Source organism: Sminthopsis crassicaudata, chromosome 2 (genome assembly GCF_048593235.1).
Source record: "Sminthopsis crassicaudata isolate SCR6 chromosome 2, ASM4859323v1, whole genome shotgun sequence".
NCBI lineage: Eukaryota > Metazoa > Chordata > Mammalia > Dasyuromorphia > Dasyuridae > Sminthopsis > Sminthopsis crassicaudata.
The window spans coordinates 624,239,198-624,253,211 of NC_133618.1; the positions used below are offsets into that span (position 1 = coordinate 624,239,198).

Consider the following 14,014-nt stretch of genomic DNA (forward strand, 5'->3'; position numbering starts at 1 on the left):
CTTTTCCGATTAAGTATCAGTAATATAATTCTGAGCATGTACCTCACAGTATATGCATATTTATTTATTGATAAATTACACAAATACCTATGATTATGTACATTATAAAAATTCACAAAATAAGCGTTTTAAAAGATGGCATAAAGGAGAAATAACTTGATTTTAGAGTCAAGGAAGAGATAAAGAGGAAATAACTTGACCTTAAAGTCAAGGAAGAACCACTGAGTTTATTGAGTAAGACCCTGTATTTTAGGATAATCTCTCTGGCAGTTGAATGAAGAATGGATGGGAAAGTGGAGAGATTTGAGGCCAGGAAGCTAATCAGGAGGTTATTGCCTAATTTCAGTTTTAAAGCTGAAGATGCTAAGGTTCAAAGAAATGAACTAAATTGTCCAGGACTTCACTGCATTAATCTAGCCAAAACAGGGGTTGAGCTCAGGTCCCCTAAGTCTTACTTTTACATTTGTTTGCTTTATGATGTTCTCTAATTTTTTATTTACCAACAAATTCCCAAAGGCATTATTTTTTAAGTCACTGATGGGTATTTGAAGAAAATCAGATATGTGTTTCAAATGATCCAGGCAGGTTAGACAGCAGCAATTCCTCCAAGGAAAAGTGCCTTCTATGGGAAGAGTGGTAGAGGAAGTCAGCCTCAAGCCAAGGACAGAAGAATTGGAAATCTCACTTCGTTTATTTCCTATAAAGGTTCAAAATGCTTTCTTCCATGACATTCTCTGACAACAAGCTTCTATTTTTGTATTTCATTCACAAAACAGATGAGATGTTCAACATAATTTGTACTTAATGGGGGCCTTGAAGGGCTCAGGAAGCTATGATCAATAGGCACTGTTTCCCCAGAGAAGGACTAGTGATTTGAGCCTTCTTTTCACTCAGCAACTTGCTTTTAATTCTTCCTTGCTGCCTATTATAAACACCCCATGTGCCAATCACTTTCAAACACCACAATGTGCAACAGTACAAGCTGGAAATGGAGCACAACATGGATGACTCACTTCCCTCAGCCAGGGGGTGAGGGGGTGGATATGCTGAAGCTGAGGGGGAAATGATTACAGGAAAAAGAGGGAGGATGAGAGGGTGCAAAGGAAAAGGTAGAGATTGGGCCAGTTGTTACTGTGTATGTGTGTTTGGAAGGATCTTTGTACTTGCACTTGTATTTAACTTAGTGGGATTGCCTCATATGGAATCTCTTTAATCACGCAAGTTAGAATTTCATCTGCCATTTAGATTGTTAGAGAATTGCCAGAGGGTTTTGAGAGTTTAAGTAGCTTACACATGGTCAATAATATGTACCAGAGACTCAAGTGAACCTATTTCATATAGGACTGCACTGTGATAAGCAATATGTAGACCTATGCTATGTCGCAAGGCCTCTTGTATGTGGACATGTGTATTTTCTTGGACACACAAAAGAGAAACCTTGAAAGTTTATGAATGGAGATTGGATATGGTGACCTTTCATACATATATTTAAAACATTCTAATCCATGACAAAATAACTCATAATGAGAATTCACTGTATAATAAATGTAATGTATAGCAGCAGTGAGTCTTTGTCTCAGAGATTTAACGTCTCATTAGTCTCAAAGCCTTGAGCAGTCAGAACCTTGGACAGAGACAGTTGCCAATCTACCAACACCCTGACTTGCACTGTTATATTTCTACTCTCCTTACTTAGGAAGATGATTCTTTCTGCTCTTTCCTGCTCACACTTATTTATTAGTATTTCCTCAGAAAGTGCTTTGTATTTATTTTCAATATATTTTGCTAGCACCTTTATTCCACACCTAGTACATAGTAAGCTTAATAGATATATGGGTTAACTTTAATTTGACAGTTTATTCTACCAGCTACTTCTCATATATTCATCCCTAGGTTCTAGGTCAATCAAGACTGAACAAGAATCATTCTCAGTAAACAGTTTGATTTAAATAAATGTGAGCAATAGATAAATGCTTTTGATGATCATAACTAGCATTACATATAATGTTTTAAGGTTCACAAATAATATTACAAGTATTATCTCATTTAATTCTCATCTCTGAGAGTTAGGTACCATTATTCCCATTTTACAGATAAAGAAGCTGAGGCAAATTGAAGTTAAGTGATTCACCTAGAGTCACACACCTAGTAATTATCTGAAGCCAAATTTGACCTTAAATCTTCCTGAATCTAAGTCCAGCACTTTAGGCTATCATTTAGGTGAATTCCCCATAGTCAATCTCTTAATAAACAGAGAGCCTTGCCCTCAAGGAACTCATAATCTAATGCATCCCTACAGAGTAGAAAATTATTCTTGCTGGAAAAATGAAACAGAAAATTCAAGAGTTTGATACAAACCTCTTGGCTCACACTGGATGTGTTGTGTAGTTCTGTCAATCACAAGAGCCAACATTAGTTAAGAATTATAAGCCTTCTCCCTGGCTCAAATAGCTAACTCTAAGCCTTGTTGATTCTCTGTGCTATAAACTCATTGGCTTTAAATAGATATAACTTGCTTAATAGATATGAATCACACTGCTCATATCAATCAGAATCTGTCTTCACTCAGCACTGTTGGTTTAGGACAGGGCATTTGTAGTTCATTCTACATTCTAGGATAAAAATCATGACTCTCCCTCTCCATCATTCTTAGTCTCTGATCTTTACTTTCAAAGTTCTCCCAGTGATTCCCTAACTCCTTTGTAGATTCCTGGGAAATAATTTTCAGAACTCACATACTTTTTGCCTCAGTGACTTCTGGAAGATATGGTCCCTGGGGGAAAGCATGCAAGTCCTTAGAGACAATTCTTTGCATAAGCAAACTGTGGGTTGAAAGTTGATGAATTCTTGAATTTCAATTCTTTGTAAGCTGACTCTCTCTTATCAATTTGTACCAGAAGACTTTTATATCTGACTAGTTCTAAATACATTCCTGTAGCCCTGTTTTTTCCTGTCTACCCACTTTTGATTGTTAGTCCTTTAAGACCCCTAGCTTCTTCTTTCCTACAGCATTTAGAGAAGTAGTCTATAGATAATGGTAATATCAACAAATATAAGAGCATTGCTAGGATTCAGCTTCTGTGTTTCATATCTCTGACCAGTCACTCAGCTTCCCATCTACAAAATGCAGGTACCACCACCTATGTCCCAGCATGAAAGATAGTGGTCCAGCTGCATCAGGCTCAAGGGTCCTTCTATCCAGAGAGCTGTCCCTCAGAAAGACACAGATGAGCCAGACTTGGAGTTCTGGGATTTGGAATTAATTAACAATGACCCAGAAGTGGAATCTATTTGCCAAGAGAAGTAAATTCTTGCTTAGAATTTAGGCATAAAGTTACTTAGGCATAAAGTTACAAGGGTTAAAAAATCTTGGAATGATAGATTTAGAGCTGAAGAAGACCCTAGAGGCCATCTGGCACAATCCCCTTATTTTACAGATAAGGAAATTACAGCAAGGTTTAGCAGGATTAAAAAAGTTCTCCCAATCACCAGTACAGTAAATCACAGAGCTGGGATTTGAACTCAGATTTTTTTTGCCTTCAAATCCCATGCTTTCCATCTGACCATGTTACCCTTCTTTGTTTCCTCTCACCTTCATAGACAAGGAAAAGAATATTCCGAGTCAACAGCTTATGACCCAAATGAACACAAATGGGTCATGAAAATCCATTTGCTGCCAGAGAAGAGAGAAACCTGGAAAGCCATCTGCATGGTGAGATGCAAGGGCCTGGGCTGGACAAGTATTGTCTGTTGAATTCAGAGAGATGAGGGAGCAAAATCTGTGAGGGAAAGAAATAGCAGACAGCTATCTGATAGACTCCAAGAGGACAATGGCCAAATCTCAGGGAGTAGAACTCATGGGGATTAGAGAAAATATTGGGATACTGAATGTCTGAAAAAGTGGGGCTGAGGAATAGCTTTTATTTTCTAAAGAAATAAAAAGCATCTAATTTAATATTCATATAAATGGTCTTGTGAGAAAAAGAACAAGAGTGATAAGGAAGATCAGGCAACAAAGACCCCATGGTTTGACACTTGAGGGATAAAAGTCAAACTGCTGTTGTGTCAGTTCTCTAAAATATATTTGGTCCCATTCACGTATTCCTTTATAAAATATTTATTGGGAGCTGTGTACTTGTGAAGGTCTATGTTAACCATTGTAGGTGATGTGAATGTGGATTAGGCATGGTTCTTGCCTTCCAGGAAGCTCTCTTTTTGGGTTCCAATCCACCTATTTAGATGTGCCTTAAAATTCATCATATTCTCCATTCTTTGAGTGAATCTGAAACTCACTGTCCATAGTGAGGTAGACCAATCTTCCCCTTTCTTTCTTTTTCCTTCTTTTTCTTTCTTTTTTTTCCTCTCTTCCCATTTTCAAGCTCTGTCAGGTAATCTGATGTCTAAGGATTCCCTATGAGGTGTCCACCTGGTTTGGGGGAAGGAAAGCTGATAGAAGGCTAGATTGGCAACCATAGTGATTCTTATACTGAGCCAAGGAGACCAGAGGGAGTTGTGGTACTTTACCTTTCACTTGAGGTTTTTTCTGCCAGCTTCCTTTTGGGAGCCAAATGGAAATCCACAGGCTCTTTGTGGATAAGTGGAACTGGACCACAAGGATGTAACTAGATCTAAAGTTGGGAGAGATCCAAGACATTTGTCACCCCCAAAGATTTGAGGGAGAGGAGGAGAAAAAGCCAGTGACACAGGCAAAGACAGAGAAATACAAACGAGATGGACAAAGAGACAGCGACAGAATACTACCGAGATAGGGAAAAGATGCTCAAACAGTTTTAGCCAGGGAGCATAACTGAGATCTGACTCAGATTGTGACTGGGTGTGAGATGGTCGATAGCAGGGAGCTTTCTCTCAAATTAACTTTTGTTGCTGTTTGATTTTTCCTATTCTTTCGAATTCTCCCAGGGAATTCAGAATTTATCTCCAGCCTGGAATGAGGATTGGAGAAAAGCATTATTAAGGGATGTTTTCAGTTACTTTGAAACTAGGACCTGGGACTACACCACAGGGAGCATCAGCTTGGCAAAAAAGGGCAGTACCTTCACTGATGAACTAGGCGGGGAAACAAAACAAGCCCACTCCACTAAAAAATGCTTGTTGGTAAAGGCATCAAATGCTCATGCATTGGATAAGGGATCTGGCCAGCAGCCAGAGAGTGAGGAGCTGATATTTAAAGGGACAGGCCCTCCCTTTCGGTGAAGCTCTCTAATTCTTCACGCAGCGCTGGGAGCCATCACCTAGGTAACCAGTCTCAGCCTGGCCGCTCCTCCTCGCACAGACACAGCATCTCCAGCCAGCATCTTTTCGAGAGCTGCATTGGCGAGAGTGTAAGTGATTTCCACATTTCTCCTTCACAGAAATGTGGGATAGAGAGTGAATGTGGAAGATGGATAGGGGGGCTGACTGGTTGGGTGAGGCATGAGGTTCCCTAGCCATTCTCCTATTTAGGAAACAGTCATGAATGGGGAAAAGGGGGCTTCTTGCTGCCTATCCTTTGGAGATGTTGGGTTCCCATCTGATTTCCCTGCAAAATCAGCATCCTCTTTGCTCTCCATAGTGATGGAGTGAGGGACACCGGGAAGGTTAGGCAGGTCTGGGGCTTTAGAGTTTCTCTGATGTGGTTTTCTTTGTCACTTGGCTCAGAATGTATCCTTGCAAGTCGGTTATAAGCAGTCAGTCACGGCTCCAGTGCATTGTGAAGAAAAGGCAATGTTCTTTCAGATTCTACAGCGCTTCTCCTTAGTGAACCAAAGAGGAGGCAAAGGCTTGGGAAAAGAGTTTCAAATAATCCTAGGGAGAGACAAATGTGCTTTCCAGCCAGCTGTCTTTCCCCATAGCAACTTTCAGATATATCGACTTAAGAAGAGAAGTATCTAACTTCACTTGAGCGTGTGTGTGTGTGTGTGTGTGTGTGTGTGTGTGTGTGCCTGAGCCTCCACCCATGCAGATCTCAGAGACAAAGAGTGGGGAAAATTCCAAGCTGGAAAAATATTTTTGAATCAAAGCGGTATTTGTTGAAATGTTAGGTTTATGGTTATTCCGCCTGGTGGAAATTCATTTGGCTCCTTGATACTATACCAGGGATGAAAGGTTTTATTTTTCTATTGTAACTGTAGGCTGGAACACTCTCTTATCCCCTGACCTCTTCATTTAGGGACTCGGAATATATAAAAGCAATGAGAAATGAAATGAGGTGTTGATTGTTCCTTCAGCGCATCTGGCTGGACGACTGATTTGATTATTCATGCAATATTTAGAAATGGTTTAGGATTGTAATGGTAATGTATTTGTGAGCAAGAACTTGTTCTTTTTTTTTTTATTATTGCTTGAAAGAAAATAAGACAGACATGTAATGATTATGAAGATTTCAGTTATTTTCAATTATTTATTAATGTTTTGCTTCTCCACTCATTGCCTTTCTCTCTAACGTTTATATATTGTTACATATGTGAGAGGAAGTTCTCCTAAACCAAAATGTTTAGTCTCAGGCCTTGAATATGAGCAGCAGTGGCAAAGGTGGGGCGAGGGGAGGAAGAAAGAAATGAGTTCTTCTATAGGACCTTGGGTACTGCTCATGTTCAAAGTTTGCTTAGGTTTTAAAAAAACGTGGCTTCTTTGGACAAATGGAAGGAAGCACCCCCTTGCATCTTTGGTTGTTCTTTTCTATTAACGAAGGAGAAAGAAAGGTGATAGCAAGCTCCATCAGACTTTTTTCTACAGTCATTCATTCAGTCAAGCACAGAACAGTGTTTTTAAAATATAATTTCTGTCCAGTTAAATTTACCAACTCCCAGTGGATTTTTTTTATAATGTAAGATGCTTTTTGTCAGTGCTTCTTCCTATTGGTAATTTTGCTAATGTGTTAAGAGAAAAAGAAAGGTTTATTTTGTCCTATTTGTTATAGAAACCAACACAGAAAAACATACATACACATACACAAAAGCACTTTTCTGAGGACGGTTTTAATTAAACTGGATCTAAAATGCTTAGTGATAAGCCCAATCTTTCCCAACCCTCTTCAATGACTCATTATGTCTTCTGTCCTTGGGATCACAGTGTAATCATTTCTTACTTACACTCACTTCCCCATAAATTTGATCACAGCTGATTTATCTTTTTACCATTACTTTTCATTACTGAGGTCTCCATCCAAGCCTTTCATTTTAGAATCTTCATTATCAACCTGAGTCAGTTTTTTTTAATGTATCATATAGAATCACCTACATAGACATGGATAAGGAATTTTAAAAAATAAACATTTTATCTTTTTTCTAGACTGAGAAAACTATTTTTTTTTTATTTTTGAGCAATGGGGATGAATTTGGGGAGTTACCTCAGACTGAGACCAGTGAGTAGGCAGATACCTTAAATTCCGTATCTACTCCCAGGCATTCTTTATTCTTTACAAACCACCCCAATTCGGTTTCCTCTATCTCACTTATAGAAGAGCAGTATTAGAAAGAGCTCCCTAAAGTGGGAGGAGTTCATGGCAGAGCTGTAATCAGGCACTAGCCTTTGAAAGGCTTAGGGTTTAAAGCAGCTGTCCTCTCCAGACATGTTCTACTAGATAAGGGAAAACTGCAATCTCAGGTGGAGAGACTATGAATAAAGATGCCTTTATAGAGCTGAAGTCATCCAACCACAGCCTAATCCAGGATACACTACTCAGTGCCTAGGAAGTTGCTCCACTCCCAGTGTGGGCTGCTTGAGGTTTACTCCAAGTGGATAGAAAGTAGATTTTCCATCCTGAGGTTAGTTAGTTTATTTCTGACCCAATGTCCTGCAGCAGCACAATAATTGATTTAAAAAAATGAACAGTGTCATGAATTAATATTTCCTGCTTGACTGACCATGTGCTTTTGATGATCCTTGATCTCCAATGCAAATTCAGTGCCTCTTGAATCTTCCTTAAAATCCATCAAGGATGAGGTCTGACCACACAGAGCTTCTGCTGCATCTCAGACAATGATCTTTTATGCATTAATAAAGGAGGAAAAGACTAAGAAAAAACATCCCTAGTTTCCATGGAAAGGAAAAAATGGGTTTTATTTCTTTGTTATTATAGAAAACCTCACTTTATTAGAAGGTTTCTAAAACTGAATGAATGAATGAAAGCTTGTCTATGATTTTCTTCTGCTTTTGAAGTCCCGGAGATGGATTTTGTTCCTCAAGAAGTCAGACTTTATGTTTGTTTTCAAGAATTCTGGTTCAACTCTCAGTTCTTTGTCTTTGGTTGTCTAGCTTGTAAAACTGAGAGTTCATCTCAGTAGCACAATGTGGTTATGAGATTTGAGTAATGAAATGTGTTCTGAGATATTGGGATGAAGTTTTCAGAGATTTACAAAGAATTGTACAGTGTGTCAATCTTAAGGCTCTGTCAAGAACTTTCTTCACAACAACCCTATGAGATTTACAGGTGGATAAACTGAGGCATGAATCTAGGGTCATTATTGCACCTATTGCTAAACTTAACTTAATAGTTGAGGAAGTTGAGAAACAGAATGTTAGAGTGGTTTGTTCCTGAGTATGCAGATAGTGAGAGAAGATTTGGGGCAGCTAGGTAGTTTAGTGGTTAAAGCATCAGCTCTGAAGTGAAGAGGACCTGAGTTCAAATTTGACATCAGATACTTAACACTTTCTGGGCAAGTCATTTAACCCCATTGCTTCAGCAAAAAAGATTTGAAGCAATAAATCCTAAATTCATCTATTTTTTCCCTTTACACCTAAATAGTCCAAGTTTATAAAGCTGTGTGAATAGGTATATATAACAGAAAATACAAGTTGGGTTGTATGTATGCGTGTACATGTGCATATGTGTATGTGTGTGTGAAAGGCATGATGACCTACATTACTCCAAACTCTCAGATATTAACTACACATAGCAGGTATATTCACTTGGTTTTTAGCTATCACTCTATCTTCTGATGTGACACTGAAAAATGTCCTCTAATCTAGTGCATCCAAGTTGGAGAACATTTCAGATTAGGTCACTGAAATTTAAGAGGCAAGGTGGTTTAAGAAGCTTACATGGAATCATAGGCTCATAGAGCACAGCTAAAAGAGACTTTAGAGTTCATTTAGTTCAGTTACAGATAAGGAAACTGAGGCTCAGAGAAATTAAAATGTGACCATGATCATGTAGGTAGTAAATGACAGAGCCAGGCTCTGAATCTAGCTCCTTTAAATTGCCCTTTGCATTATAACATATGACTCTTTCTATTAGAGTCAGGCATAAGATCATAGAGCAAGAAATCACCCTCAGAAGTCTTCTCAGCTTTCTTTTTCAAAAGCAAGAATCCTCTAAGCCACATGGGCAGGAAGCCTGAATATTATGGAAGAGAACTTTTATGGCTCAATCTGGGACCAGCCTTATTTACTCTGGGAAAGATCCTTATTCCTCTATTGGGAAGAGAATTTACTTCCCAATGTGAGAAAAATGTTGGTTAGTGGAAGAGGTTTTTTTTTTAATACAGTTTTTTTACTGTATAAATTTTTATAATGCTTTATATAATACTGTATTATACAGGGTTTTTTTAACTGCCCTATGAAAAAGAGTTTTTCAGGAAGGCCTGAATTTAAATCTGACCTGAGACTTTTGCTAGCTCTGTGACCCTGGGAAAGTATCAATCTCTCTCTGTTTTCTCAGTTATAAAATAGGGATAATAATAGTATGTATCTCCCAGAATCATTATGAACATCAAATGAGATATTGGCAAAGTGCTTAGCACAGTACTTGGGATATAAAATATGCTTAATAAATACTTTCTTCCTCCTCCCTCTGTCCCTTCTTCCTTTCTTCCTTCCTTTTTTCTCTCCCTCCCTCCCTCCCTCCCTTCCTTCCTTCCTTCCTTCCTTCCTTCCTTCCTTCCTTCCTTTCTTCCTTCCTTCCTTCCTTCTTTCCTTCCTTCCTTCCTTCCTTCCTTCCTTCCTTCCTTTCTACCTTCCTTCCTTCCTTCCTTCCTTCCTTCCTTCCTTCCTACCTTCCTTCCTTCCTTTCTACCTTCCTTCCTTCCTTCCTTCCTTTCTACCTTCCTTCCTTCCTTCCTTCCTTCCTTCCTACCTTCCTTCCTTCCTTTCTACCTTCCTTCCTTCCTTCCTTCCTTTCTACCTTCCTTCCTTCCTTCCTTCCTTCCTTCCTACCTTCCTTCCTTTCTACCTTCCTTCCTTCCTTCCTTCCTTCCTTCCTTCCTTCCTTCCTTCCTTCCTTCCTTCCTTCCTTTCTTCCTTCCTTCCTTTCTTCCTTCCTTTCCTTCCTTTCCTTTGTACCTACCTTCCTTCCTTCCTTCCTTCCTTCCTTCCTTCCTTCCTTCCTTCCTTCCTTCCTTTCTTCCTTTCCTTCCTTTCCTTTCTACCTACCTTCCTTCCTTCCTTTCTTCCCTTCTTCCCTCTTTCCTTTCCTTCCTTCTTTCCTCACTCCTTTGTCTTTCTTTTACACTATAAGAACAATGGGAAAGAATATTTATTGCCAGTTGAGAAGACCCTTTATTTTCCTGTGGTGTGAGTGTGTATGTGTGGGAGGAGGGGTATGTGCCTGCACATGAATGGGCTCACTCTGATGCTTAGAATATAATCCAAGTTGTAAAATCTCCAGTAAGGAACCTGCAAATATTTCCTGATTATCTGTCTTCTATACCTTTTTTCCTAACCTTCTATAATTACATTATTATATTATATGATAGCTTAAATTATTTTCTGGTTGTTTCTCATGTTTGCATCCTCTTTATTTATAGACTCCTTGGAAAAAATAACATTTTTCCTACTATATCCACACTTCTACTTCCATCCCTGTGATATCTCCATAATGTTAGGTATATGATTAGTCCTCAGACAATACCTGTACACTGATTGTATAATAAGGGTTTTTCTTGTGTCAGACCTTCTGCGGCTCTTAGATTCATGCAGAGGTGTTACCATTTTATAGAAATAGCCCCTACCATTAATGGATGAGCCCTCTCACTGACAGGGAGATGAGCAGTGATAAAGAGGATTAGACTCAGTTGATAAAGCATGTATGACTGAATTTACCAAAGCATAAAAAGCCACCATGAATTTTTACTTTCTTTTGCTCCTTCCAGCTTCATAAACTGTGATTCTTGACCCCATATGGAAGCTTATAACTGAATTCAGGGATAACAAAATTACAATTTATTACCAATAACTGTTTGATTTGTGTTCTTATTTTATATACTATGTACCCAGGGTCATGTTAAAATTTCTCAGGCAAAAAGGCTGTGAGAGGGAAAAGTTTAAGAACTCCTGCTCTAGCTAACATCTCCACATTTTCATTCCTTCATAACCAGAGATTCTGAGTGTATTTCCTGGGAAAATATGCTTTAAAATTCACTTAGAGATTTTACTCACAACCCCATGAGGTTGACAGAACAAGAATTATGATCTCCATTTTACAGTTAAAAAAAACTAATATTCAATGAGATGAATTAATTTTAGCATGCATGAGTACTGCCCCAGAAAATTGAATCTCCTTCTCCTTCCTAGAGATACCTTGCACAGAGCAGTAGTGGTCCCTGTTGTTGCTAATCAAGTTTTCTTGAGAATATTATTGTTCATAAAACAAGGCTACCTCCCATTTTAGTTCCATCTCAGAAAATATTTCTAAAGTCTGCCTCTTATTCTTGACAAAACAAATAAAATTTATATTTCAAAAATCACCCCCTGATCTTGGTTCTTCAGTCTAAGGACAAAAGGTAGCTGGGAACTATTCTACTTGTCTTCATTAGGTAGGACCAGAATGAGTGGGCAAAACTATCAGAGAGGTAGATTCTTAGCTTACAATAATGGGAAGCTTCCTAGAAGTATTTGGTGTCCAGGAATGGAATGGGTTGTCTGGAGAAATATTAGACAGCCCCCATTCTCAGCCCCCACCTCCCTACCTGTAGCAGAGTATTTTCTAGTAGAAGCCAGGCAACCAATTCCTAAAGATGTCATAGAGAAGATTTTGTTCTGGCTTAAGTTGAACTCAGTTGTTTCTTCTACCCATTCCAACACTAAGTTTCTATGATTCTGTGACTTACCCAGGGCTCTCTCAGTTAGTGAATGCTAGAAACAGGATTATAATTCAGTTCTTCTAACCCAATGTCCAGTGATCTTTCCACTATACTTTACTGCCTGTATTTCATTGAATATTAAAAGCTGGAAGAAGAATCCTTGTATATTGCTTAACTCAACCCCAGTACTTTATAAAACTGAGACCAAGGGGAAAATCAAAACAGCAAAGAAAATAAGAGTATTTTCCCGTGTGTGTGTGTGTGTGTGTGTGTGTGTGTGTGTGTGTGTGTGTGTGTAATGCACTAGAGTCAGAATGGATCCGTAGATAGTTTGTTTGGAGTCAGGCTTCAAATCCAGCTTCTTATTCTAGCTTCCTGAATGACCCTGAGCAAGACATTTAACCTTTGTCATGGCCCCAAGCCATTCTCTCTAAAACTATAACAGAAAAGTACTAATCTGTCTTGGTATGCCTTTGACACTTAGTAGTTATACATCTTATACTTAATAAATGTTATTTGACTGATTGGTTGCTAGAGGGAGTTTCCTAATTGGAAGTTCCATGCAATGAAGAAATTCTAAGTCCTATTTTTTTTAAAGGTTTCTTGTTTGTTTTTCGTTCTCAAAGAGGACCAAAGACATCACAGAAGGATGTCTTGATTCCTGAATGAATTGGATTTAAGTGAGTCAGAGTTGCATAAAGTTGTCCAGTTTCTTCTCTTCTAGAGTCATCAAAGTCCAATGGCAAGACAAAAGGAGTCTTGAGGGAGAAATCAGGAGAGATTCCTGGCTAGTCCTTTTGGATCTTCTTTGGAAGACTGGGCAAGTCACTTTTTCTCTGGAGCCTCAGTTTCCTGTTCTGTAAGATGAGAGGATTGGGATAGCTGGACCTTAAATACCCTATTCATTCTAATATTCTTTGATTTTCATCCTTATTAGGATTGCCTTCTTTACATGAATGCATATAAAAGAAGAAACTTGGTGTAAAGAATGGAATTTTGGATTTGTGAGTGAGAGAAATATGGACTCAAATTCCATATCAGACACTAAGTGTGTGAGCTAGGCAAATATTTAATCTTTCTCAGACTCAGCATCTTCATCTTTAAAGTACAGATTCTAATATCTTTAAAAGTTTTTTTACGAGTTTATTATGAGAATCAAATGAAATAGTCTCTTGAAAGCTCTTTACAAAATGTGAAGCTCTATGCAAAATATTAGCTATTGTTTTTGTTGTCACTATTGCTATTATTACTAGACCCTCTGTACCAGCCAGTGACCCCATTACCCTTCTTGCTACTCTGAATAGACTGACCTCCTTAGCTAACTCTGAAATAAATGGTTTGCTTGATGACCTTGAACAGAATCAGCTAATCATATGTCTCCACCTGGAGGTGTGAAATCAGTCTGACACCAATCATGGATCCAGACTCCAGCTTCCACAGTGTACCAAATTGCTCCCCTTTCCCTAATGCTATAAAGAAAGGCATGGGAATAAAATCCTCTCTGGATAAGTGAAATATGTTAGTCACTCAATGAGCATTTGTTAAGTGCCTACAATGTGTTAGGCACTGTCCTAAAACACTGTGGATACAAAAAAAAGAGACAAAAACAGCTCTTGCTCTTAAGAAATTCACAATCTAATGAGAGATACAGCATGCAAACAGTTGTGTACAAACAAGCTAAAGACATGATAAATTCGAGGCAATCAAGAGAGTGAAGGCACTAGTCTGATTTTTAGGCTTCCTGTAGAAGATGCTTCATTATTAAATATATTATTTCCTATCTTTTAGAGGTCAACATAAACCAACACAAAACAAATTCCTTTGTAAATTTTACTAAAGAGTGATTTAAGACACACAATCAAAGGTTTGGTATATATAATGGCTTAAGATGCGTGATGTTGAGGAAAGATTCTTGGTTTGGGGATTCAGAGAACTTGGGTTAGAATCCTTGTTCTACTATTTCTGATCCAATTCATTTTAATCTAATCAAACTA

General features: G+C 38.4%; 1 protein-coding gene across 1 annotated transcript in view; it reads left to right on the forward strand.

Moving 5' to 3' along the window:
• Positions 1–5,229: 5,229 nt before the first annotated feature.
• CALY (calcyon neuron specific vesicular protein) overlaps positions 5,230–14,014 on the forward strand; it is a 112,395-nt gene continuing 103,610 nt past the window's right edge. The window contains exon 1 of the mRNA XM_074296292.1: positions 5,230–5,342. The gene's annotated coding sequence lies outside the window, so the exon portion shown is untranslated. The remainder of the gene's footprint in view (positions 5,343–14,014) is intronic.